The sequence below is a fragment of the Rhincodon typus genome, chromosome 10, assembly GCF_021869965.1.
Source record: "Rhincodon typus isolate 14 chromosome 10, sRhiTyp1.1, whole genome shotgun sequence".
Taxonomy (NCBI): domain Eukaryota; kingdom Metazoa; phylum Chordata; class Chondrichthyes; order Orectolobiformes; family Rhincodontidae; genus Rhincodon; species Rhincodon typus.
Window position 1 is genome coordinate 20,285,533 of NC_063341.1, and position 25,580 is coordinate 20,311,112.

At 40.1% G+C, this 25,580-nt stretch overlaps 1 protein-coding gene and 1 long non-coding RNA gene across 4 annotated transcripts in view; one reads left to right on the top strand and one right to left on the bottom strand.

Annotated features, from left to right (window-relative positions):
- Positions 1-5,791: 5,791 nt before the first annotated feature.
- LOC125484248 lies at positions 5,792-23,346 on the bottom strand. 2 transcript variants are annotated; one of them, XR_007263087.1, is made up of 3 exons: positions 22,690-23,346; positions 17,571-17,681; positions 5,792-6,060 (listed from the first exon to the last, which is right to left on the bottom strand). It is a non-coding gene; the product is annotated as an uncharacterized LOC125484248 (long non-coding RNA). The 2 variants fall into 2 exon arrangements; XR_007263088.1 differs by lacking the exon at positions 5,792-6,060 and adding an exon at positions 14,801-16,298.
- wdr47a (WD repeat domain 47a) overlaps positions 22,041-25,580 on the top strand; it is a 73,205-nt gene continuing 69,665 nt past the window's right edge. The window contains exon 1 of one of the 2 annotated variants that reach the window (XM_020527785.2): positions 22,041-23,540. The gene's annotated coding sequence lies outside the window, so the exon portion shown is untranslated. The remainder of the gene's footprint in view (positions 23,541-25,580) is intronic. The other variant, XM_048602189.1, reaches the window with a different exon arrangement.

Below are 25,580 nucleotides of genomic sequence, written 5' to 3' on the forward strand. Positions count from 1 at the left end.
TGCTGCATTTGATCAGCTCATTACAATTTTTCACGACATGCACAATTTTCCTGGGTTTTTTTTTCCTGTTTTGAACCAGTCATGGTTTCTGCCCTTTGCATTCCATTCCTTCATATTTTTCATAGAAGTTGCAAAATAATTTCAGCAAAGCAGAACATTGAACCCATCAAATCCACAAGAGTAATTCAGCTAGTTGCAAATCCCTGCCCGGTCCCTGTAACTAAGTGTTTTTTCGCTTCGGTATTCAGTAAGTTCATTTTTGAAAACCATCCTGAGAGCTATTTTTGATGCATGTTCAGGAAGTTTATTCCAGATCCTAACCATTTGCTATGTTAAAAGGAGGGCTTTTTTTGTGTCACTTTTTTTTTCTTTTGCCAATCCCTTGAGATCAGTGCCTCTTGGTTGTCAGCCCCTCCATCGAAGCAAACGGTTTCTCTATCTATTCAGTCAAAACTCTGAAGATTTGTTGCAGCACCAAAATTCATCTCAACCTTCGCTAATAAAAGCGACACCGCCTCACTAATACACCCATGTAATTGAAGTCCCTGATCGCTGGAACTAACCTCGTAAATTTTTTTCTATACAGTCCAGGAGCAGGATAGAAACCACAGCCCTAGCACTGTTCTTGGCCCCCAACCTGAGCACAGTCTTTTTTAAGAGGTCCAACAGATCCAGGGAATTCCAGCAGCTCAGAATTTGGTACTCCTGGCCAGTTCTTTTCAATCAGAGTTTTATCTAATGCAGTAATAAGGTGTTTGAGGTATCTGGTGTAGCATCATTTGAGTAATTTACTATTGCAAACTATTCATTTTAATTATTGGAAAGAAAAGCTTTAAAAGTCTTAAGTTTTTCTGCTTTACTTCCCTTTTTGTATTTGCTTTTCTTCTGAGTCATGATTCTGCAGTTATTCTATCACTTAAAATTCATATCAGTAAAATTGGACATTGTTTCAAGAACCTGTTCTATTCCACTAACTAGGAAACTGAATGTTATTAGTTTGAATGTTGTTAGTTGGTATAAATGTGTTGGCAGGCCACGGAGTACTGAGTGGTGCCAATGCAAGATACCTGTAACAGTTTTTAAAAATTTTTTTTCATAGAATCCCTACAGTGTGGAAACAGGCCCTTTGGCCCAACAAGTCCACACTGACCCTCAGGGCATCCCACCCAGACCCATCCCCCCATAACACACCTAATCTACGCATCCCTGAACACTCTGGGCAATTTTGCATGGCCAATCCACCTAGTTTGCACATCTTTGGACTGTGGGGAGGAAACGAGAGCACCCGAACAAAACCTATGCAGACACGGGAAGAATGTGCTAACTCCATACAGACAGTCGCCCGAGGTTGGAATCGAACCCGGGTCCCTGGCGCTGTGAGGCAGCAGTGCTAACCACTGAGCCACCATGCTGCCACCGGCACTGGCATGGTGGTTCAATGTTAGCACTGCTGCCTCACAGCACCAGGGACCCGGGTTCGATTCCAACCTCGGGCGACTGTCTGTGTGGAGTTTGCACATTCTCCCCGCGTCTGTGAGGTTTCGTCCCACAGTCCAAAGATGTGTAAGCTAGGTGGATTGCCCATAGTGTCCAGGGATGTATAGGTTAGGTGTATTAGCAATGGGAAATGCAGGGTTACAGTGATGGGTCTGGGTGGGATTCTCTTCGGAGGGTCAGTGTGGACTTGTTGGGCCGAGTAGCCTGTTTCCACACTGTAGGGATTCTGTGAATTCTATGATATATTTGAATAATTTATTGCTAAAAGTAACCTATATTACCATAGTTGCACCACAAAGAAGAGGGCCAAGAGTTGATGAAATTGAGTTTGATTTAGAACAATGTCTAATAGAGACTTGGGGCAGAATTTGATTCCCTCCACCAGAGGGAAGTAGTGGGGAGGACTTCTAATCAGGCAGTAGAATGACAGGTGAGGATTCTACCATCTTCCTGTCACTGCTATGTTTTAAGTCCATGGCAATAAGGCCTGTGGGTGAGCCTTCCCATCCTGCTGCCAAAAGAGGACCTTGTGTGGGCAGTTAATGTAAGGGCCTAATCCCACTACTGCTAACATTCACCCGAAGTGCACAGGGAACTCACCATTCAGAAACATTGAAAGCTTCTAGGGAGGGTCTCATTCTCAGTACCTGGACAAGAATTCCAGTATCTGGAAGTAGAGGCCGTGATCCCATTACCCAGTCTCCCCTACCACGCCCCTGCTTGGCATCACTCACCTGTCACTGGGTCCATGGTGATTCTAAGCCTTCAAGAAGGTGCAGTAACTTCAGCAGCCTCTGTATCCCTGGTGTCAAGTAACTGTCTGACCAGCAGCTTTCATGGGTGGCCTTTCTACCTCCTTGATCCCACCACTGTCCAGTTAAGTGTCTCACATAACATACAATGCAACAGACTTCTCACAAAGAAGCAGTATGAGGTTCTTGATTGCTCCCCATTCAATAGGCAAGAATTACATCACCTCTGTAAAAAAAACACCCTTCACTTATGATAGTTTTGTTCTGATCTAGCACAAGAAAGAAACTTGCAGGTTGTCATGAAACACTGATAGCAATCCCTGTCAGTATACTTGTAACACATCTTTTACCTGATGCAAGACATTACTGTCAGCGATGGATTAAGGGGCGGGGGGTAAATTATTGCTGCACCACAAGAGTGAGCTTAGGTCAGTACAATTTAAGATCATAAGACTGTAAGAAATATAGCATGGTGGCATAGCAGCTAGCACTGTTATTTCATCGTGCCAGGCACCCGGTTTGATTCCTGTCTGCTTTCCTGCCCTTTCCCCATAACCCATGTATCTCAGTCTTAAGTATACATAAGGACTCTGCCCCCACAGCTAGCTGTCTGTAGCAAGGAGTTCCAAACGCACTCAAACCTCTGAGAGAAGACATCCTTGTAATCTCAGTCTTAAATTGGCACCGTCAATTCTGAGACTATTTCCTCTGGTCCTAGACTCTCCCAAAAGGGGAAACATCCTCTCAGCATTTACCCTGTCAAGCCCCTTGAGAATCAGTGAGATCATTTCTCATTCTTCTAAAGTCCAGTGAGTCCCAACCTGTTTAACTTTTGTTCACAAAAGAATCCCACCATTACACGGTAATCCTCATGAACCTTCTCTGAATTGCCTCCAATGAAATAATATAGTTTCTTCCATATCGGGACTAAAACTGTTCGCAGTACTCTAAATGCAGCCTCACCAGCACCTTGTACAGTTGCAGTAAGACTTCCCTACTCTTACACGCCAACTGCTTTAAATAAGGGCCAACATTCCATTAGCTTTCCTGATTATCTGCTGCATCTGTGTGCTAGGCTCGTGTTTCATGCACAAGTACCCCGTAGTCCCTTTGTGTTGCAGCTTTTCTCCATTTACATAACACTCTGTTCCTTTGTTCTCCCTTCCAAAATGAACAACTCCACATTTTTCCACATTATACTCCATTTGCCAATTTGCCATTTACAATTTATCTATTAAACATACACTGAACAAAATAGCTTTTGATTGACTTGAGTAGTTTCCTCAGGGGTCCATGTGTTTTAGTCTTTAAATGCATTGCTTTCCAAGAACAGGCATTTCAGAGAGGGAAAACAGGGAATACCAACAGGACAAGGTGAAGTTGTCCTCCTATTTGCCAACTCTGTACAATCAGTCAGTTGCCTGGATTTGATATAATTATTTGTTTTTTTTTAAATCTGATCATAGCATGAAATGATTTTAATAGTGACTGCAATTTAAGACGGACCATAAAACAGTTTTGGAAATTTACATTGGCCCTTTTTCATCACATTTCTTACTATGCTGCTTGACCTCTCACAGGGGTGGAATTAAAGATGGTATTTAAGAAAGGTACGTGGTCTTTCTTCTCTATACCTGTTACACTCCATAATTAGTGAAATTTCTGCTGCAAAATGGCCCCAGTTATTTTTACTTTGCCCCCTGTTCAAATCTGTCACATCTCGGTTCATGTTGGCATTATGGAAAACAATGCATACGTCCAGAATGAGTGGAGAGTGTGTTGTAAGATAAATCCCTTTTAGCTTCTTTCATGGTTTTAAATGATTTCTTTAGAAATCTCTCAAACCATCTTGTGCTAATTTCTTGGCTTGCAATTGCTTGTTTTTTAACACTAAACTGAAATAGTTTTAACTGAACAATACCTTAGAATATGTGATTTGCCAAGAAAGCTCACATTCTAGCTATCCTCTCTGTGCTTCATCTTAAATTTGGGATTGTTGTAATTTTTTATGGGGTGTGCTGGTGGGCAGGAGCTGTGATTGGCAAATATTTTGTTTCGGTCATGTATACAGAAAATAATTGTATGTATTCAGTTAAAGAAACTCTATTTGTCTCTTCCCTTTTCTCCCCTATTCAGCCAAATTATTTAATTGTGTAAAAGGGAGCTGATTGCAAGTTTTGGGATTTTTCTTTCCTTCAAACCCAGCTCAGTTGTGCTTAAAAACTACTGAACTCGTTACTTAATATTCAGTTTTCCTCTTGGTGGATTAGTTTTGTCTGGTATTGCACTGATTTTTGTTCTTCCTAACACATGCAGCACTTATAACAGGAGAAGTTCAGAAATTAATATTTTACTTTAATGGAGAAATGTTTCAGACATGCTATCATTAAACGCTAAGAGCACTAAAGTCTATTAATCAATGTAGAGAAATATTATTTATATAGAAACATCAATGAAAACAAATAAGCCCTAACAGATAAAATTAGAAACATTTAATTATTCAGGACTTGATATGAGGCTTTAAAGTTATATTTTGTATATAGGATAATATATTCTACAATTTTGCATGTTGACAGGAACAAAACACATTCCTGTTTCTTGCTATTTAATGTTCTTAAGATTGTGACAAGGGACCATTAGCTTATGTATAATCTTGCAAGAAATGCTGCCCTGTTTTTGTCCAGCAGTAAGCAAAGTGCTTATGGCAAAAAATTACTGAATTCTTGCCTCAGATAATGTAATTATTATCGGCCAAATTTTAGTCCGAGTGCTATAGAGCATTGTAACATTGCAATTGCATGTGCTCAATGTGTCTGATTATTGTGCTGCCACAACTATTGCAGCCGGATGGAAGGGGAAACCCCATCATCATTCTATCAGAAAAACTGTGATCTGAGATTGTGATCATGGTGTTTCCTTGTTTCTCTTTTTGACTTTGCCTAAATGTTACATGTTTGCCAGTTAAAATTGCTATACCTGCCAGACAAAGGATGAACAGTGCTTCACCATTAGACCAGCTGGTTGTTCTACTTCTGTTTTCTGAAAGCCTCTGGCTTCAGAACCCTCTAGACAACATTAGACCAATATCAAATCTTTTTTTATATTATTTAAATCTAAGTTATGCAATCATATTTCTGTATATTTTTGGTCAGTTGTATATACAAAACTTTACTCTTGGACCTCAGAATACTTAGAAACTGACTTGTGTCTACTTTTACTATCAGGAAGTTATAATGCCTGACCTTCACAATGTTATTTGCATGTTATAGAAGGTAAGGCTATATGTAATGAGTAAGTATAAACTGTGCCCTGAATTGTACAAATGAACATGTACATAAAGAAATGGGAAAGCTTGCTTTGACAGGCACATTTTGCTAATTAGATGCAATGCCCCAAATTTACCAAAATATTCTTGGCTAACAACATTTTTTAATATCCTCAATTTCACAAATAATGTTTGATAAAGCTTCAATTCATATTTTAAAATGTTTACATTATCTAAATAATATAACTAAATAATGTTGGTATGCAAAAAAGGCAGGTTACAACATTTGAAATAGTTTCTGCTCATCCTTTTTATTTCCAACAATCACCTTTTCCTGCTGGAAAAATGAAAAGTTGTGAGACTTGGTTTTGGACCTCTGAACCAAAATTGTTTTGTGACTGCATGTTGGAATGTATCCAGGAGTAGTTCAAGAAAAAGTTGACTAAAGCCAGTTTTACTGACCAGATTTTTAAAAAAGACTGTGGATGTTGGAAATCAGCAACAAAAACAGAAATTGCTGGTAAAACGCAGCAGGTCCGGCAGCATCTGTGGAGAGAAATCAGATTTAACGTTTCAAGTCCAGTGACCATTCTTCAGAACACCAGATGTCATGCTTATTGCTATTTATCTTGAGTCTTGGTTAATGTAATCAGTTTTCTGTGTTCATGATTCTGGTAAACTCCATGACAAGGTGTTAGTTCCCTGCATCTATATGCCACCATATATTTTGGGCTGAATTTTAATGTGCAGGAGTGCATGGGATTGGGAGCTGATGGGGTGACTAAAACCATGGAAATTGGCTGCACGTCAGGAAATCCGTTCCAATTTCTCAAGCTCCATCCCTAACAGCAGCTTGGAGAGGTGGGTTATCAATTTCAATGTGTTATTAGGTCAATTATACTAACTTTAACACGATCTATAAGGGTGCTACTATGTTACTTTGGATTTCAGATGGGGGCAAAGATGACCATGAGCAGCAAAAGTGTCTTCTTCCATAGAACTGCATCTCTAAATTACCTTGGGATCTGAAGAGAATTACAATTGTAAGAAGACTTTAAAGACAGAAATAAGCTTCCTTGATAAGTCTGAACTATGGACCTTATAACCAGTCTTTCGCAAGAGCTAATAAAGCCACCACTAGCCTAGACTTCTTTGCATCTGAATCTTTCTTGGGCTCTGCTGAAGACATGAGCCAGATCTTGCAGTTGATGATAAGAGATGGCTTGTTGGCAAGGACCGGCAATTATGTCATCTTTACATTTTGATAATACTGTCAGATGGAGTGAGCTGATGAGTTATTAGCTCAGTTGGTTTCTGACAGGTGTAGAGCATTCTCAACCACATACCTTTTATTCATTGACAGGTTAAGGGCGTTGCTGGTTAGGCAGCATTTATTGCCCATTCCTAATTGACCAGAGGACAGTTAAGAGTCAACCACATTGCTGTGGGTCTGGAGTCACATGTACGCCAGACCAGGTAAGGATGGCAGTTGCCTTCCCTAAAGGACATTAGTGAACCAGATGAGTTTTTCTGACAATCAACAATGGATTCATGGTCATCATTAGATTCCTAATTCCAGATATTTATTGAATTCAAATTCCACCATCTGCTGTGGAGAGATTCGAACCCGGTGTCCAAAACGTTATCTGGGTCCCTGGGTTAACAGTCCAGTGATAAAACCACTAGGCTATCAACATGCAGCAAGTAACGCAACCATAAATCATGCTGGTGTATTTATAAATTGCAAGGGTTTCTACTCCATCAATGTGCGTTCCAAAAAAATTCAGTTGTCTGTAAGATTTTGTCCTGTGGCAGTTTACCCTCCCTGACCTCTTCACACCTTGAAGTGGATTTACCAATTGGTTGCTCAGAGAGGACGGATATCCATTTAAAAGCATTGCTGATGATACCTGTGAAGAGCCCAACCAGTGAGGTCCAGGAAGAATACAATGAATGCCATTTGATAACCAGTTGTGTCATTGAGTAAGCAAGCTACTGGCATTCTGAAGATGTGCTTCAGATGCATGAACTGAAGTACACGCCAGCCACAAACCAGATTGGTATGGAATGCTGTGCTCTGCAGAATGTTGCACAGCAATAAGGTTTAGATTTGCAAGACGAATAAGATGAAGGCACACCACGACTTCAGATGATTCCTAAGAGGAGGCAGAACATAATGATGCCAATCTACCAGCAATGGTGCAAATATGCTGTGAAAATTCTCCTGATATCGAGGTTCACTTGGGTTTCATCAGTCCACTCATCTGACCTACTGCATGTAAAAATCACTTGTCCCACTACCTAACACAGCTTTCACAGCTCCCCTGTTGCTGGGTATTAATTCAATTCAAGTCATTAGAAGTGACTTGCTGGCTAGCAACCAATAGTGGAGGGCAACATAAAAGTATAATGGAAAGAAATAATATTTATATGGCTTAAAACAAAATAGAAGCTCATATTGAACATTATGTAATGTGTGCAGATGCTTGTGAACTACAAACCATTACTCATTCTCTTCCTACTTCTTTTACATAATGAAGGCTCTGTGGCTTCAACAGAGATAAATGCTGGCTGCTCAGATCTTGATCTAATAGCAGAATGCTCATGGCTGATATTCTCAGGTCTTTGGAGCTCATGAAAAGCTTGACAAAGATTGCTGAACCTTTTCAGAGGCAAACTTGGTTATTGGGATAGGAGGTAACATGCCAGGTACTTGGGATAGTGGGGTGTGAGTCAATAATAGATAAGTTAAGAGCACTTTAAGCTAAGTTCCCACTTTCATTTTCCATCTTTGAACAGCCAAGAGTAGAGTACTATCAAACCTACTTTCAGAGTCTGCAAGCTATTGGTGAAGGCCCTCACTTTATTGTATTTGATGCTTCATGCAGGGGTCTTTTTTTCCATGACTGAAGACATCTGTGCAAAGGCCTGTGACATTATGCCATATATGTATGAGATTGGCCCTTCTAAATCTCTCTACCGTGTGCATGGTGCACCTGGATTGCCTGCCAATTCATTGCGTGTTATTAACTGCTATTTGTGTTGATGAGAACATAAGAAAATGATGAGAGGTAGTCTCTCCAGTCTGCAATGACAAGATGGCATACATTTGACTTCAATCCTCATATAGCTTGAGCCTGGATTATACTGCAGACTTGTTGTCATTGTCCCTACCTTCTGATCTTGTGATATGAGTGTCACCAGTTGAAAGGCCTGTTATCTGTTTCATTTAAGCGTGAATAATAAGCTAGTGCCTGGATTGCATGTGCCCTGTCTAATTTCAGGAGGTTAATTACATGAATTACAGCTGTCAGGCATGTTTATTTCAATAATTGTGTGCATGATCATGTATTACTTGCTGCTGACGTCAAGACAACAAAAAGTGAGTGTCATGGAGCTGTCTGATATTTAATTCTACTCCAAGGTAACTGCCAGGCAGTTCCCTATTTCTGAAGACCAAAGACACTGATTCTCCGCTGAGGACAACCCTTGTATTCTACTTCTGCTGCAAAGAGCAAAATAGACTTGTGATGAGAGTGACAGCAAGTATTAAACGGATGGAGGGCTTTTGTTGAGTATGACTGAGGGAGAGATTATGTTACAGAAGGACGAGGATGTCATTGGTGAGTGGACAAATGGGGATGTGAGGAAGTGTATAGAAAAAAGAGAGGGATGGATGCACCTGCAAGGAAACTTGGTATTAGGAGTGATGTGCAAGATTAGGCTTGATAAGGCAAATTGAAAAGTTAGAGGTCACAAGTTAGCCTGACATGTGTCATTAAACTACTTTCAGCTTTGAATACCACAGGTGGCACCACATTCCTGCTTCTGATATTGTGGGTAACCCTAAGCCACACGTTCTTCATTTCATTGACAGAATTCATCCTTCCATCAGTAAAGAGAACTATCACCCTATGGATTCTTAAGGCATCCAGGAAACCATCACTAAAATGAGGCATAACCTTTGAACATCTGGACTTTTGTTCTAACAGTTTCTTTTGTTGTATTCGAAAATCGATTCAATTCATGTTTGTGTTTTTTTAGCACTGGATTTGTGATTAGCTCATGCAAGTCATTATCACACTCACACATGCTAATTGGTCTGGAAGCAAAGGAAAAGTGGAAATATATTGTTTAGGCTACAAAATGTTCAATAGCTATATTGCACTTACTTCGGATATCCTGCGTGGTTTGCTTTAGGATCCTCCCAATCTCAAGCGTATCAGGAACTTAAAATCCAGCCCATTGAGATTTGTTGTTGAATAGTTTACTCTGTGCAGTATTCCCATTTTAAAATCAGATTGACTAAAAATTACAGGTATAAGAACCAAAATGCTGTAAATAATGAATCTGGGTAATGACTTGTAAAGGGCCCTTTGTATTACTGCTGCAATTTCCACAGTATACATGGAGAATGGGTGTATAATGTATTTAAAATTAGAATGGCTCTGTAATTTACTATGATTGTCAAATAATTTCTTTGTGAACTGAGAATCATGGCTGAGGGTGGTGGTTGGAACAAGAAATGTCTCTAAGTCTTACAATTACTTGTACTCTTTTTGTTCACTTCTAATTGTTTCTGGTCCAGCTCAATTGCCATGGTTTCCTATCCCATCACAAACACTGGTGCTTTCAGGTGTATATTTACAGACTGTGTGAAATATTCTTGGGTCTCAAACTAAATTAATGTTAGCAGTCACAACAATTACTGAAACCTTTTGGTTTCTGATATTTGTAAAACAGTCAACCTATGATTCCCAGTTTTGGCTGTTTAAAGCCAGAATTGACTGATTTTTATCAATGGCCACTGTTGCTAAATATACAGTGTGTTGTATGTTCAAACTTCATAATCTTTAGTGGAGCTCTGCTTCATTTATCAGATGCTGTGCTGTCTAATTCTGTCATGCAATCATTTAGTTTGCTAGTTGCTAGTACTGTGGAATACTTTTTTCTTTGAATAAAGTAAATAAAGCATGACATCTTCAAAAATTATTATTTTGTCTTGTTTGGAGAGCACACATTACGAATGTATAACATTTTGAAGAGTCAGCTTTTCCCATGGGTTCCACTTATTTAGATTTGCCTTTCATGAATTATCGTATCCACATAAAATTATTTTACTCCTCCTCTTTGCCGACTGCAGGTCTAACCCCCAGATATCTATGATCTTAAAGAAAAACAATTAAATCTTATTTTCTGACATAGAAAGTGTGCATCTCATTTGTATCTCATACTGAGCATGCAAAGTCTTCCATATTTGCTGTTTGCAAAAATTACTGAAGTTTTCAAGGAGGATAAACCATGCAAGCAGTGCAAATTTAAAGTAATATGTATTGAGTTTATATAAAGGAGATTGATAGGGAATTGATTTAGAATTTTAACTTTGAGCTTTCTAATAATAATTTGTTTATTTGAGGAGTTTAAGCCTTAGATTCAAATAATAGCAGCGAGTGCTTTCCTCTGTCACAGGAGCCAAATGAAAGTAAAATAAAGAACTGTGGATGCTGGAGATCTGAAACAAAAACAGAAATTGCTAGTGGAACTCAGCAGGTCTGGCAGCATCTGTGGGGAGAAAGCAGAGTAAACATTTCAAGTCTAGTGACTCATGCTAATAAAGAGTCATTGGACTCAATGTTAACTCTGCCTTCTCCCCATGGATGCTGCCAAACCTAGATGATTTTCTCCATTAATTTCTGTTTGTGTGACAAGTGAGACAGAATGTGTTCACAATGGTAGAAAAATACGTTGCTGATGACTTTAAATTATGGAATAATACAGCACAGATGGGAAGAGGTTCAAGTGGAGCATAACACCAGCATGGACTGGTTGACCACAATGGCCTGGTGTACTGTATACAATCCTACATTGGAAGGAAAGTGTGCCTGCACTGACGCCTTGATAGAACTATACAGTTAGTTCCCACTTGCCCCCATCCCATCGCCCTCACACACCATTTTCTCATAGCTTTGCAAAATGTTTCCCCACCACCCTTTCAAGCAGTGCATTCTAAATCACAACAACTTGCTGCATTTTTAAGCAAAAATCATTTGATTTTTACCCAGCCTTTTTGCCAGTTACTTAAATCTGCATCTTGTGGCTAACCATTCTTTTCCCACTACAAACCGTTTCTCCTTATTTACTCTAAACCTTTTATGACGTTGAACATATTTGTTAGATTTACCCTGCTTTGCTTTATGGAAAACAAACCATCTTCTTCCACCTTTACATACCCCACATCTCATATCTATGGTACCATTATGATAAATCTCATCACTTAGACTTGTGAAAACTTTTAGATTCACTTCTGGCAAAAATCTCACAATAGAACGTTCATCAAAGACAAATTACTTAAAATATATTTAACCTTACTTTGAAACATCAAATGAGAATAGTCCATACTATTACTTTAACAAATCTAAAATTTTCTGCAAGAGCAGATTATATGTTTTTAAAAGGTAATATGAATACTTTGGAAATTAATGTGGTACTCATGGAACAACCAAATGTGTAATTTGTGCACTAATTAATCTGTGAATGAAAAATGTCCCTGCTGAAACTTTGACTGTGCAATAAGAAATGCACAATACTTAGGCAAATTTAACTGAATACCATACTTTCAGCTACCCATTCTAAACACACTAAAGCAATAGCCTTCAAAATGCCAAAGTAATACCAAATCAGTGAAAGATGCTTATCTCCTGAAAGCAATCATCATGCACCTATATACATGTAATTTAATTAATGGAATTGCCCTGTTCCATGATCTGAACTTGGCAGAGCCTATTTCATCTTAAATTTCACGTATAGAAACAATATTTATGGTTTGAAGTGTGACAATCATCATGAGTTAATTCTGTTGAGTTTTTTTGAAGCCTCGGTTCTATAATTTCAATTTAATCTGGTTCAAATGATCTCCAAAGACTTTACCACTGGAATTGAAGATCAATTAATGGATAGATTCAGTGTCAGGTATTTTTGACAAGATTAAATGTTTATGCAAAATAGTTAATCCATATTTTAACAGCAACATGGCTTTATAAATCGTGACAGCACACACTTATAGCACAGACTACTGGGTTATTCAGTAAAAGCATCATTTTCTGAGACAGGAAAGGGCAGGAACAATTGTAAGATCTACAGAAAGATTCAGATGAAGCAAGTCCATTTATACACTTTATCTTTTCCCAGAACATCTGTTCTAGGCCTGACCTAACTTTCTTGCCAATAAAGTGTTCTAGTTACTGATCCTGTAAGGAAAGAAATGATTTCTGATGCCTAAAACATTTATTTTTCAGAATGGTGAACCTGTGCTCTCATGTCGTACTATATTAGCATACCTTAAAAATTTTCCACAAACTATTTAATTACCTATTTATAAAGAATTTAAATGCTATAAGATATTGCCTCTTTGAAGCTGAAGAGTAAGTACAAGCTTATAAAGTAAGTTTATATGACACGATCAGAGTTTCTGTTATTCATTGGCTCTTTTAAAAAAGATTTACAGGGATTCCTCATTGTTTAGGTATTCTGGAGTTTAGTTCATCCATTTCACAGGATTTCTTAGTTTTAGAGCTTCCACAGCAACCCTGAACTTTAAAATCTCAGAATGCATATAACATGTTTAGAGTTTAGGCTATGAAACCAAATATAGTATTGCTTTGTAGGTTATTTTGAACACTGATTTATTCTTGTGAGTCAGAAAAGAAAGGCACAACTTGACCTTCTGGTAATAAATGCATCTTCAGACCATTAAGGATTCCTGTATGCGGTTTTCTTTTTCATAGACTTGTACTTTTTATTGCAGCAAATTTTCAATATCACTCATTTTGATTTTATCAAATGTTTATGCGTTCTAAAAATAATTCTAACTGGAAAAGCTTGAGACTGTAGCATAGTTGGGAGTCCCCTGAAAGTTTTAATGATTAAAACAAAACTGAAGTCAGTGGAAATATGTCTGAAGTTGTAAGCCTTAGTAGATTTGTAATCCTTGTAATTATGGGCATTATGCCTATGATGGTTGTTCTGTTTGTAATTTACTCAACGTAGAATTATAATTAACATTGTAATGCTGATTCTAAGGAAAAGGCAATCTAAGAATATATTTGTTCTAAAATTGGAATGTTTTCATATGATAATTGTTTAAACTGTACTTTAGGCAGTATGTGCAACTTATCAAACTAAGTAAACAATAGAAAATGTATTGAATATTGAGATTTGAACGAAATTCACCTTTTATCAACATTTATCATATACTATGCTGTTAAGTATAATCTGTGACTCCATAATTTTTATACTGGTAGATTGATTCAGAATTAACACAGGAACACCTCAGGTTTGAAATTCACACATTAAAAAATATCAGTCAAGATTTGGTTGTTGAAATAAGCAGCCATAGAGGTTCATAATTTGCCAATTCTGGAATTGTATAGAATGCCTTTTTAATTTCAGGGTTAGCAGTGATCCCATATATGATACTTGGCTTCCGCACATTATCTTTTTAAGTCCTTGAAAATATAGACAATTGTTATGTTGTAGTTAGGTTGATATACCATCACACTAATGGATTTTGCTGTTGTTGCTTTTCTTTTGACCACTATGTTACATCGTGGTAACAAATTAACTTTGAGTAAGAATGCAAAACAGGGAAACCAGATCCAACAGGAGACGCAAGCAAATGATGACACCCAGGATATATAGGCCTTGCCACAATCTAAAACTGTCTTAAGGACAGTGCGAGTGACCACTCCAGGTCCCACCCTGTCAGAAGGGTGGAAGTTTCAAGGTCCTGCCAGTAGTGTGTAATCCTTTATCACTCGGACTCAATCGAGATGTACAGCACGGAAACAGACCCTTCGGTCCAACTCGTCCATGCCGACCAGATACCCTAAATTAATCTAGTCCCATTTGCCAGCATTTGGCCCATATCTCTCTCAACCCTTCCTATTCATATACCCATCCAGATGCCTTTTAAATATTGTAATTGTACCAGCCTCCACCACTTCCTCTGGCAGCTCATTCCATACTCGCATCACCCTCTCTGTGAAAATGTTGCCCCTTAGGTCCTTTTTAAAATCTTTCCCCTCTCACCTTAAACCTATGCCTTCTAGTGTGGACTCCCCTACCCTGGGGAAAAGACCTTGAATATTCACCCTATCCATGCCCCTTATGATTTTACAAACTTCTATAAGGTCACCCCTCGCCCCTCAAGTGCTCCAGGAAAAATAGCCCCAGCTTGTTCAGCCTCTCTCTATAGATCAAACCCTCCAACCCCAGCAACATCCTTGTAAATTTTTTCTGAACTCTTTCAAGTTTCACAACATCTTTCCTGTAGCAGGGTGATGAGAATCATCATGAGATTCAGCGAGTAAGACAAACAACATCTCATTTGCATAATTAATAAGGTCAAAAGCATAAGATAGCATGAGAAAAGATGGCTCAGGTATGGTGGAGTTGTCATGAAACTTGCTTGCCATCACCTTTTAACTGCAAATGTGAAAATTCAGCCTTAGAATTTTAGAATAGTTTGCACAAGAAGTGATGATTTAGCACGTTGCTATCAGCTTGGTCAAAGAGTTAGTTCCATTCCTGTGCTCTTTCTTCACATCCTTGCATTTTTCTTCTTCAAGTATCTGCTCAATTATTTTTAAAGGACTGGATTTGAATCTGTATCCACTACCCTATCAGGCAATGATTTCCAACTCCTAACTACTCATTACATTAAATAATTTATGGTCATGTCGCCTGTGATTGTCTTACCAATCAACTTAAGTCTGTACACCATAGTTTTCAATTATTCAGCCATTGGAAAAAGTTTCTCTTTATTTACTGTACACCCTGAATCTAAATTCTTCATGATTCAAATCCCACTATAATCTCCTCTTAACCTTCTCTGTTCAAAGCAGAAAAATCTTAGCTTCTGCAGTCCATCCATGTAATTATTCATCATTTTAATAAATCCCTTCTGTAATCTCTGAATGTTCTTCGTAAAGTGCCTGCAACTGGATCTAATTTTCCAGCTGGGACTGAACTTGAGTTTTATATAGGTGCATAGTATAGACTTCCTACCTGAGGTACTCTTAACCCCTATTCATGAAGCCAAATCGCGTAAGCTTTATTAACTATATATTAACGTGTGTTGCCAACTTGAGAGACCTTTGGGTCTCTCTATTGTAACCCATTTAAAATTACAGTATTTAGCACCTATTGTCTCCCTTCAGTCTCAGTATCAAAATGTAACACTCCACAATTTTTGTACTGACTTTCATCTGCTATGTGCCTACCCATTCCTCCAGCCTGATGTTTTTAAAAATTGTTTTACAGAAGCAAATATCATAGGCCAAATCAGCATTTCTTGTCCATTCTTAATTACACTTGAGAAGGTGGTGGTTAGCTGTTTCTTGAACTGCTGCACTCCATGTGGTGCAGGTATATCTACAGCGCTGTGATTCCAGGATGTTGTCCCAGCAATAATGAAAGAATGGCAACGTGGTTGTAAGTAAGAAGGGTATGTGGCTTGGAGGAGAACTTGTAGTTGGTGGCGTTTCCATCGTATTGTCTTGTCCTTCTCAGGTTGTAGAGGTCATGAGTTTGGAAAGTTCTGTCAAAGGCTTGGTTGGTTCCTGCTATGTAAATTGTAGGTGGAATATAATACAACCACGTTATGCTGAGGTGAAGGAGATGAATCTTTAACTTGATGGATAGGATGCAAATCAAGTGTAGCTGCTTTTCCTTTGATGGTGTCAAGCTTCTTGACTGTCGTTAAAGCAGTAATCTATTGTACTAACCTATGGGAATATAAAGGACTCTATCACACTCCTTATGTACTGTGGATAGTGAAATAGGCTTTGGGAAGATTAGAATCTGCCAGGATCACTGAGCTCCTTACTGCCTGTGATTTGTTTTCTTCAGGGGGTAGTACGGTGGCTCTGTGGTTAGCACTGCTGCCTCACAGCGCCAGGGACCTGGGTTCGATTCTAACCTTGGGCAACTGTCTGTGGAGTTTGCACGTTCACCCTGTGTCTGTGTGGGCTTCCTCCAGGTCCTCTGGTTTCCTCCCACAGTCCAAAGATATGCACATTAGATAGATTGGCCATGCTAAATTGCCCATATTGTCCAGGGATATGCTGGTTAGGTGGATTAGCCATGGGAAAGGCAGGGTGATAGGGTAGGGAATTGGATCTGGGTGGGATGCTCTTTGGAGGGTTAGTATGGACTCAATGGGCTGAATGGCAAGCTTCCACACTGTAGGGATTCTATGATTCATTACAACCTTGGCTCAAACATAGACAAAAGAGCTAACCTTCAGCGAGGAACAGGTTGATGTTAGGAAGGAGGATGTGCTAGAAGTTTTGAAAAACATGAGGATAGATAAGTCCCCTGGGTCAGACGGGATATACCCAAGGTTACTACAGGAAGCGAGGGAAGAGATTGCTGCGCCTTTGGCGATGATCTTTGTGTCCTCACTGTCCACTGGAGTAGTACCAGATGATTGGAGGGTGGCAAATGTTATTCCCTTGTTCAAGAAAGGAAATAGGGATAACCCTGGGAATTACAGACCAGTCAGTCTTTCTTCTATGTGGGCAAATTACTGGACAGGATTCTGAGAGACAGTGACTTGATAGAGGTGTACGAGATGATGAGGGGCATAGATAGAGTGGATAGCCAGAGACTTTTTCCCAGGGCGTAATGGCTATCACGAGGGGGCATAATGTTAAGGTGATTGGAGGAAGGTATAGGGAAGATGTCAGAGGTCGGTTCTTTACACAGAGAGTGGAGGGTGCGTAGAATACACTGCCAGCGGTGGTAGTAGAGTCAGATACATTAGGGACATTTCAGCGACTTTTGGATAGGCACATGGATGATAGTAAAATGAAGAGTATGCAGGTTAGTTTGATCTTAGAGTAGGATAATAGGTCAGCACAACATCGTGGGTCGAAGGGCCTGTACTGTTCTATGTTCTAGGAGATGAGTGTGATTGCCCTTGACATCAAAGAGCCCGAGCAAAACTAGAGCTAATAGGAATCAAGGGCAAAACTGCCCACAGGTTGGAGTCATACCTAGCTCAAAGGAAGATGGTTGTGGTTGTTGGAGTTCAGTCACTTCACCTCCAGGGTATCTCTGTGTTCCTCAGTGTAGCACCTTGAGCTGTATCATCAATGACCTTCTCTCTATCATAAGGAAAAAAGTCAGGAAGTTCACTGATGATTGTATAATTTTCACATCAATCATGACACCTCATATACTGAAGCAGTCCATGTTCGAATACAGCAAGACATAGACAATATCCAGGCTTTGGCTGACAAATGGCAAATAACATTCACATCACACAAGTGCCAAGTTATATCCATCACCAACAAGAGAAAGATTAGCCATAGTCCCTTTATTTCCAATGGCATCACAGTCAGTGAATCCACCACTATCAACATCTTGGGGGTTACTATTGACCAGAAACTGAATGGACCAGCCATATAAATACTGCAGCTACAAAAGTAGGTCAGAGGCTAGGAATCCTGCAGTGAGTAACTCACTTCCTAATTCCCCAAAGCCTATACACCATGCACAAGGCACAAATCGGAAGAGTGACGCAATAAATAAACTGTCAGAGGAAGTGGTAGACGCAGGTATAGTTACAACATTTAAAAAATATTTGGACAGGTATACGATTAGGAAAGGTTTTGAGGAATATGGGCCAAACGCAGGCAAACGGGACTAGTTTAGTTTGGGAAAAGTTGTCAGCATAGACGAGTTCGACCAAAGGGTCTGATTCCATGCTGTATGTTTCTATGACTGTATATGACTTCCAACCAATAATGTAGAGGCCTTTTATCTGTGAAGCAGCTACCATGTGCTTTGTGCGAACCAACGGGAATATCCAGAAACAATGAGCATCGACCATTGAAGTGCTTTTCCCTCCACACGGAATGCATTTGGTTTTGGTGTGTGTGTGTGTATATGTGTGGTGGGGGTGGTAGATTTTAAGGACATTACAGTTTTTTGCCGATGATTCAGAATCGTTTACCTGTAGCTCAAGTCGATTTACTTGGAATAAATACTAGTTTTTGTTAAATGCAGGGGTAATTTTTTCACAGAGAAGGTGGTGAGTGTCTGAAACAGGCTGCCAGAGGTAGTGATAGAGGCAAGTACAATTTTGTCATTTGAGAAACATTTGGACAGCTACATGGATGAGATAGGTATGGAGGGATATGGACCAAATACAGGCAAATGAGACTAGTTTAATTGTGAAAATTGGGCGGCATGGACAAGTTGGGCCGAAGGGCCTGTTTCCATGCTGTAAACCTCTATGACTCCTGACGTGCCTGGTTGAGTACAACCGCACTCAATAAGCTTGACAATATCCATGACAAAGTAGCTCCTTTAAGCGGCATGATATCCACAAATATTCACTCTTCCCACCACCAACTAGCACCAGTTTATACCATCTATAAGATGTACTGTGGAAATTCAACAAGGTTCCATAGACAGCACTTCCAAACACACACAACCATTCCAGCCTAGAAGGAGAAGGGCAGCAGATTCATAGGATCACCACCACTTGCAAGTTCCCTTCCAAGTCACTCACCTCCTGACTTGGAAAAACATCGCCATTCCTTCAGTGACATTCGGTCAAAATCCTTGAACTATAGCACTGGGAGAGTACCTGCACCAAATGAACTGTAGAAATACAAGAAAGCAGCTAACTACTGATTTTTCCAGGGTAATTAGCAATGAACAGTAAATACTGGTCCAGCCAGCAAAACGCAAACCCATGAATGAATTTAAAAAAATTAAATCTCTCAGAATTCCTACCTACGAACTGTTCTTGTAACCACAGTATTTTAATGGTTACTGTGGATCAGCTTCTGGTCAATGGTCATCATGCAGACATTGGTACTGCTATTGAATGTCAAGGGGAGATAGTTACATTTTCTCTGGTTAAAGATGGTGATTGCCTGACACTTGTGTGGCACAGGTGTTAATTACAACTTAACAGCCCAAGACTGAACATTGTACAGGTCCTGCTGCACATGAACGTGAACAGCTCCATATTTAAGGAATTGCAAAAGGTACTAAACATTGTACATTCATTCCAATTTCTGACTTCATGATGGAGGGAAGAATGCTTAAGCAGCAGCTGTGGATAGTTGGACCTAGGACTCTATCCTGATGAACAGGATTCTTGTGGCACAGTGGTAGTGTCCCTACCTCTGGACCGGGAGGCCTGTGTTCAAATCCCACAGGTCTGTAATATCATCGCTGAACAGATTAATTAGAAAAATAAGATTCTGAAGAACTAGGGTTCTTCTGCTGCAATGGTGGTGTCCATGCCCCATGTTTGGGTCCCACCTGTTCCAGAGAAGCATAGCGGTCTCTCTTAACACATTGATTAGAAAAATAGGTTAAATACAAAAACAAACAAAGCAGACTCTCCCCTGAACTAAGAGGCCTGGGTTCAAGTCCCACCTGCTCCAGAGGTGTGTAATAAAATCTTTGAATGAACAAAAACAGAAGTTACTGGATAAGCTCAGCAGGTCTGGCAGCCATCTGTGAAGAAAAAATCAGAGTTAACGTTTTGGGTCTGGTGGCCCTTCCTCACAGCTGTTGCTGCCAGACCTGCTGAGCTTTTACAGCAACTTCTGTTTTTGTTCCTGATTTATATCATCCACTGTTCTTTCAGTTTTTAATTTAACATCTTTGATTGGATTGATTGGGAAAATATGAGTTAATTCTTTACAAAATCCTAAGGAAGAAGGGCTCTTGTGGCATAGTGGTAATGGCCCTACCTTTGGGCGAGGAGTCCAGGTTCCAAGTCCAATCTACTCCAGGGGTGTGTAATAACATCTCTGAACAGGTTGATTAGAAAATACTTGATGAACCAGTCTCTTGTGGCACAACAGTCGTGTCCCTAGTTCTGAGCTGGAAGGCTTGGGTTCAAGTCCAACCTGCTCCAAAGGTATGTCATAACCTAGCCTGAACAGGTTGAATAGAAAATGTCTACAGTAGTAGAGCATTTTAAAATATATGATATCCTGAAGAATTAGAGTTCTAGTGATGCATTGACAATGTCTCTCCCTTTGAGCCAGGAGGCTCAGGTTCAAGTCCCACTTGCTCCAAAGTTATGTAATAACATCTTTGAACAGGTTGATTGGAAAATATCTAACCTGAGGAATGAGAGATCTCATGGCACAAGGATATTGTCCCCATTGCTGGATTTGAAGACCCAGGTTCAGGTTCACCTGCTCCAAAAGTATGTCGTAAACATCTCTAAACAGGTTGATTTGAAAACATCTATCCTCAAGAACCCCTGCAGTGATATCCTGGGGCTGGAATAATAGGTCTACAACAACCATGACCATATTGTTGTCTTTAACACTGTTTATTACATCTGTAAATTTCATGTCATATTCAAAGTTAAAAATTGCATCATGCCTACCTAATCCAGCTAATTAATATATATCAACAGCAGTGTTCCTAATACTGAATGGTCACCTAGGTCAGGTGGCATAGGCACTGAGCATTAGTGGAACTATTGCTGAAGTGGGCTATTTTTAAATTTAAGAATAAGTATTATGCAATTTAATTCCCACTTTCTCTCCATTTAAGAGTAAACTCCCACTCACGAATTTAAAACTGGAGATAAAGTAGGATAAACTTATGAAAAAAGATTGTTTAAAATTGCCAGTCAAAACCAGGGCTGAAGTTGATAAGAAGCTTGTTTTTATTTAATACAGCACTGGCACACGACAACAGTGAAAATAAATCCACTGATTAAAATGAAGAGTTTTTTTTGTGCAGATCTGCTCTCGTGATGGTGAGAATTTTGATTGATAAAAGCTTTATTATATTCATCCTCATGTTGTATGTACCATACTTTTTTATCTTTAGTTCTGAATAATTTACATTCATGCAATAGATACACCTGAAGGGATTTTCTTCACAGAAATTATAAGTAGCAAGTCTCTTATTGCCTGGCTGGCATGCCATCTTCCACTCTCCATAAATTTTAATTCATTCCAAAACTAACGTTCACTCATCTGGCTAAATTGGCTTCTGCTCCAGTGTTGCCGCCAATTTAAATGTTTCATCCTTACTCTTGCCGTAGCCTCCAGCTTTTCCCAGCTGTTGCTTTTTCTGGCCCAAATATGCTTTGTCCATCTTTCATCTTTGGTAGCTATGCCCAACAGCCAAGGCTGTAAACTCGAATTCATTACCAAACTCACGCTGCCTCTTATTTTTCTTCACAAAGCTCTTTAACACCTGCAACATTAACCAGAGCTGTTCTACTAAACCTCTTTGTGACTCAATGTTGAATTCTAGCTGATAACGGTAAAACATCCCATAAAAACATTAAGGTAACTATATAAATAGTTGCTGAATTATGGAGACCTGTCTCATTTGCACAACAATTATTCATGTTTTACAATGTAATATTCATTCTTTTGCAAGCCCGGCAGGGAGGGAATATGTTGAATCTCCCACCAGAAGCGAGAAATCTATTGTTAAGTGTATTAAAATACAAATAGGTCATTAGATGTGATTTATTAGAAGTCCATATTTCTGTTAAAGACATTGCTATTTTCCAGTTAAGACTTCTGAAGGATTTTTTCATCAAACCTCACGCTCTTCCGAAGTCAACAAAACCCATTCTTCGAGTAGGATAAGGACAAATCAATGTAAAATGAATAATCTCATCCTGCTCTAGGGGTTTTGTTGGCTTAAAAAATAAGCAAGTTTGTTGTAACGCTTGAGTAGAGGTTGATAGAAGTATATTTATTTTAGCAGAGCTGGGAGGGCTGGGGGGATCAGAATAATGCACGTTTGCACTAAAGCGCCGGTCTTTAAAGACGTACTTCGGGTTCACATTTTGACAATCGTTAAAATGCTGTAAATGCCTGAAAATAAAAATGCGCCATCGGCGAAACATTAAAAAAAATCCATGATTAAATATAGCCAATTGTATAAAGTAACAAGTATTCAAGAAAGTGTCAGGGAGGCAGGGCACATTTTGGGCGAGGGATCGAGGAGGTGAGAATTCTCTGGGAAGCTACACCCTGTTGCCAGGACGAGAACGCTGCAATAGCCTTGTCGGACAACAGTGTCTTTGTTTGCCATTGTAAGTAAAAAGACAGTCGGACATGAGTTGTTGTGGGTAGGTGAAATAAACACCCTTATTCCAACCTGCTTGTGAAGGAGTCCACCCCAAATCCCATGGCGAGAATCGCACGATGCAGCACTGAACCGAGGAAAGCAATATAGGCAGCGGACACGGTAAATACTCGGTGAATTGCATGCATAACGTCGAGCTAAATACCGCAGGTCAATATTGGCGTCTCTGCTTCACAGGAGTCGTCGTCAGGTTATCCTTAAACATTCAGGGGGGGTTGAACGGGAAAGAGGGGGTGGAATGGGGTATAAACGGTATCTTTCTAGGAGACGCGTTCACTGGGTGAGCGGCCGGGCCCCGTGGCAGCGGTACCTCCCGCTGGCCCGAGGCTGCGCGAGCGGCGCCAGCCTCAAGACAATGGCCAACGGCTGCGGCTCGCGCCCGGGAAGAGGGCGAGGGCTGGGGCCCACGGCGCTCCTACTGCACCATGCAGCCGGGTAAGTTGGCATACCGCATGGAACTTTCTCACCACAAGTACACAGAACTTGTGGGGCGGGTTGGATTTCTTTCCCTTCATCCAGGATGATCGCTGACCCATCCCCGGTCGCCTCCCAGACGACGGAACAAGCGCCCCACGAGAGCCGAGGGGGAGGGGAGCCGTGCATCCCTGCCAGCGTCCACCTGCCAAATCCTGAGCCTTAGGGCTCGATACGACGGCGCGCAGGCGCAGTGCGGTGTCGGGAAGCGTTTCCTGCCAGATTGTGTGACTGAGTCCCCGGTTGTCAGATGGCAATGGAGAAGGAAAATAACGGTCAACAGCGAGTGTGGAGAAAAAGCCGAAAGCAGTGAGCCAAATTCTAAGAGGGAAGAAAGGAAAAATCACACACACAATAGGGTGGCACTCATTGTGATTTGCAATTTGCCGGTATGAATTTACAAGCATTATCTGGATGTTTTTAAGTTGTCAATGAGGGAGGGCGGGGAGGATGGGGAGGATGAAGGTGGTGTCTGGGTGAGTTGTGAGGGCGGCTGCCCGCGCTGATCACGAGACGGCACAATATCCGACTGCGTTTGAGAATGTCTTTGCGAGGCTATATGTTTTTTTTAATTTTTAAATCCCCTTCCTGCTCTTGTTTATCCGCGGAGCGAGCGATGAGGCCGCCTCATTGTGCGATTGGTTGGGGCTCCGGGTTCATCATGATGAATCCCCGGCCCTTAGCATCATTGTGTCTCCCCAGTACCCCACCAAAAAAGACGGAAAACATTTTTTGTATACCCCTGTCAAATATCCCAGAGTTGGCCAAGGAGCGATTAAAGCGGACCGACACTCTGGAGCTTGCAAATAGTGACAAATAATTTACAGATCTTTTGTCTTGGCTTTGAACAGGCTTGGTCGCCGGTTCAACAGCTGATGTTTCCAGCCACGTCTTTTAAAAAAAAAACAAACAGCAGACCTGGGCAGTGAAAGAAGACCCGTTGACGTTTCAGGTTTCATCAGATCTGGAAATCTGAAACAAAAACAGAAATTGCTGGCGAAGCTCAGCAGGTTTGGCAGCATCTGTACAGAGAAGGCAGACTCAGCGTTTCGGGTTCAGTGGCGCTTCTTCGGAATTCGAGAAATTGGGGAGGTGACCTATGTCATGATGGAAGACAGGTTTTGAAGATAGGGAGTTGATGGCAGTTTAGTGAGAGATTGTAGGAGCAAGCTGGTCTAAAATAAAGGGAAGTTAGAGGCAAAGCTGGTCAAAATTTGTGTTGTTCCATTATTTTCACTACTAAAAGGAGCGAGAAGCTAATAAACTACATAACCATTAGTTCTGGGGATAATTGGAAGATACTATGAGCAGGATAGTAACTGAGTGTTTGAAAACCTGAGCTGATTGAAAGAGGATCAATATAGATTTGTGTAAATCATATCTAATGGATTTTTTGAGGTTACTGACATAACTGATAAAAGACAGTCATAAGAGCAGAATACAGCAGGTGCGGGAAAACCTGAATTTTTTTTAAAAAAAAGCTGGAACTCCTTGGGTCAGGCAACATCTGTGGAAAGACAAACAGAATTACAGAAATTAACGTTTCAGCTTGATGATATATCATCAGAGAGTCCATGGATATGTGCTTATAGGGACTTCCAGAAGATGTTTGATCATTGTTACTGGAATTGTCTATTTAACAACACTGTGGCAGTACTTTCAACGTTAACGTAATGATTTAAGAAGGAAGCTCAGGACCACTTTTCCAAAGGCTTTGGGTGGCTAATAAATGCTAATCTTGCTAGTTATGAGAGGACACTCTGCTTTGGCCTTCTTACCCAAGAAGGAATGTGCTTGCATAGGAGGGCCAGATAATGTTTTTTAAATTGATTGTGTTTGAGGGATAAATATTGGCTAAGTCACTTGGAGAACCCCTGAGCTCTGCTTTGAATTATGCCAAGTGATCTTATAAACTACATGAGATTCAGACAGGTGTAACTTTGGTTTAACAACTCATCCCAAAGACAGCACCTCCAACAGTTTTGCAGTCTTTCAGTAGTGTACGGAAGTGTCAGACTGCCACTTTCTGCTCAAGCCTGTTGTACAAGATTTGGGTTTACTGATTGAATCAAGAATGCTATCACTGACTGAGATGGGAGTACGGTGTTGAGTCACCAATACAAAAATGGAGCACAAATTGAGGACAAGTTGCATTATTTGTCTTGTATTTTTTTGAGTTTAGAATGCCAACAAGAAACACACTCAATGTTTCTAATATGAAAGTGATTTGACACTTCAGATACAGAGAAGCTGTTTCCTCTGGTGAGGCTTCCAGAAAAAGGGGGAAAATTAAAGATAAGGTAATGGAAATCTGGAATTTATTTTCCCAAAAGACTGGATGCTGGGTGAATTGAAATTTTCAAGACCAATTTATACATTTTTCTTAGGTAATATTATCAAAGAGTATGGAACAATGGCAAATAAATGCA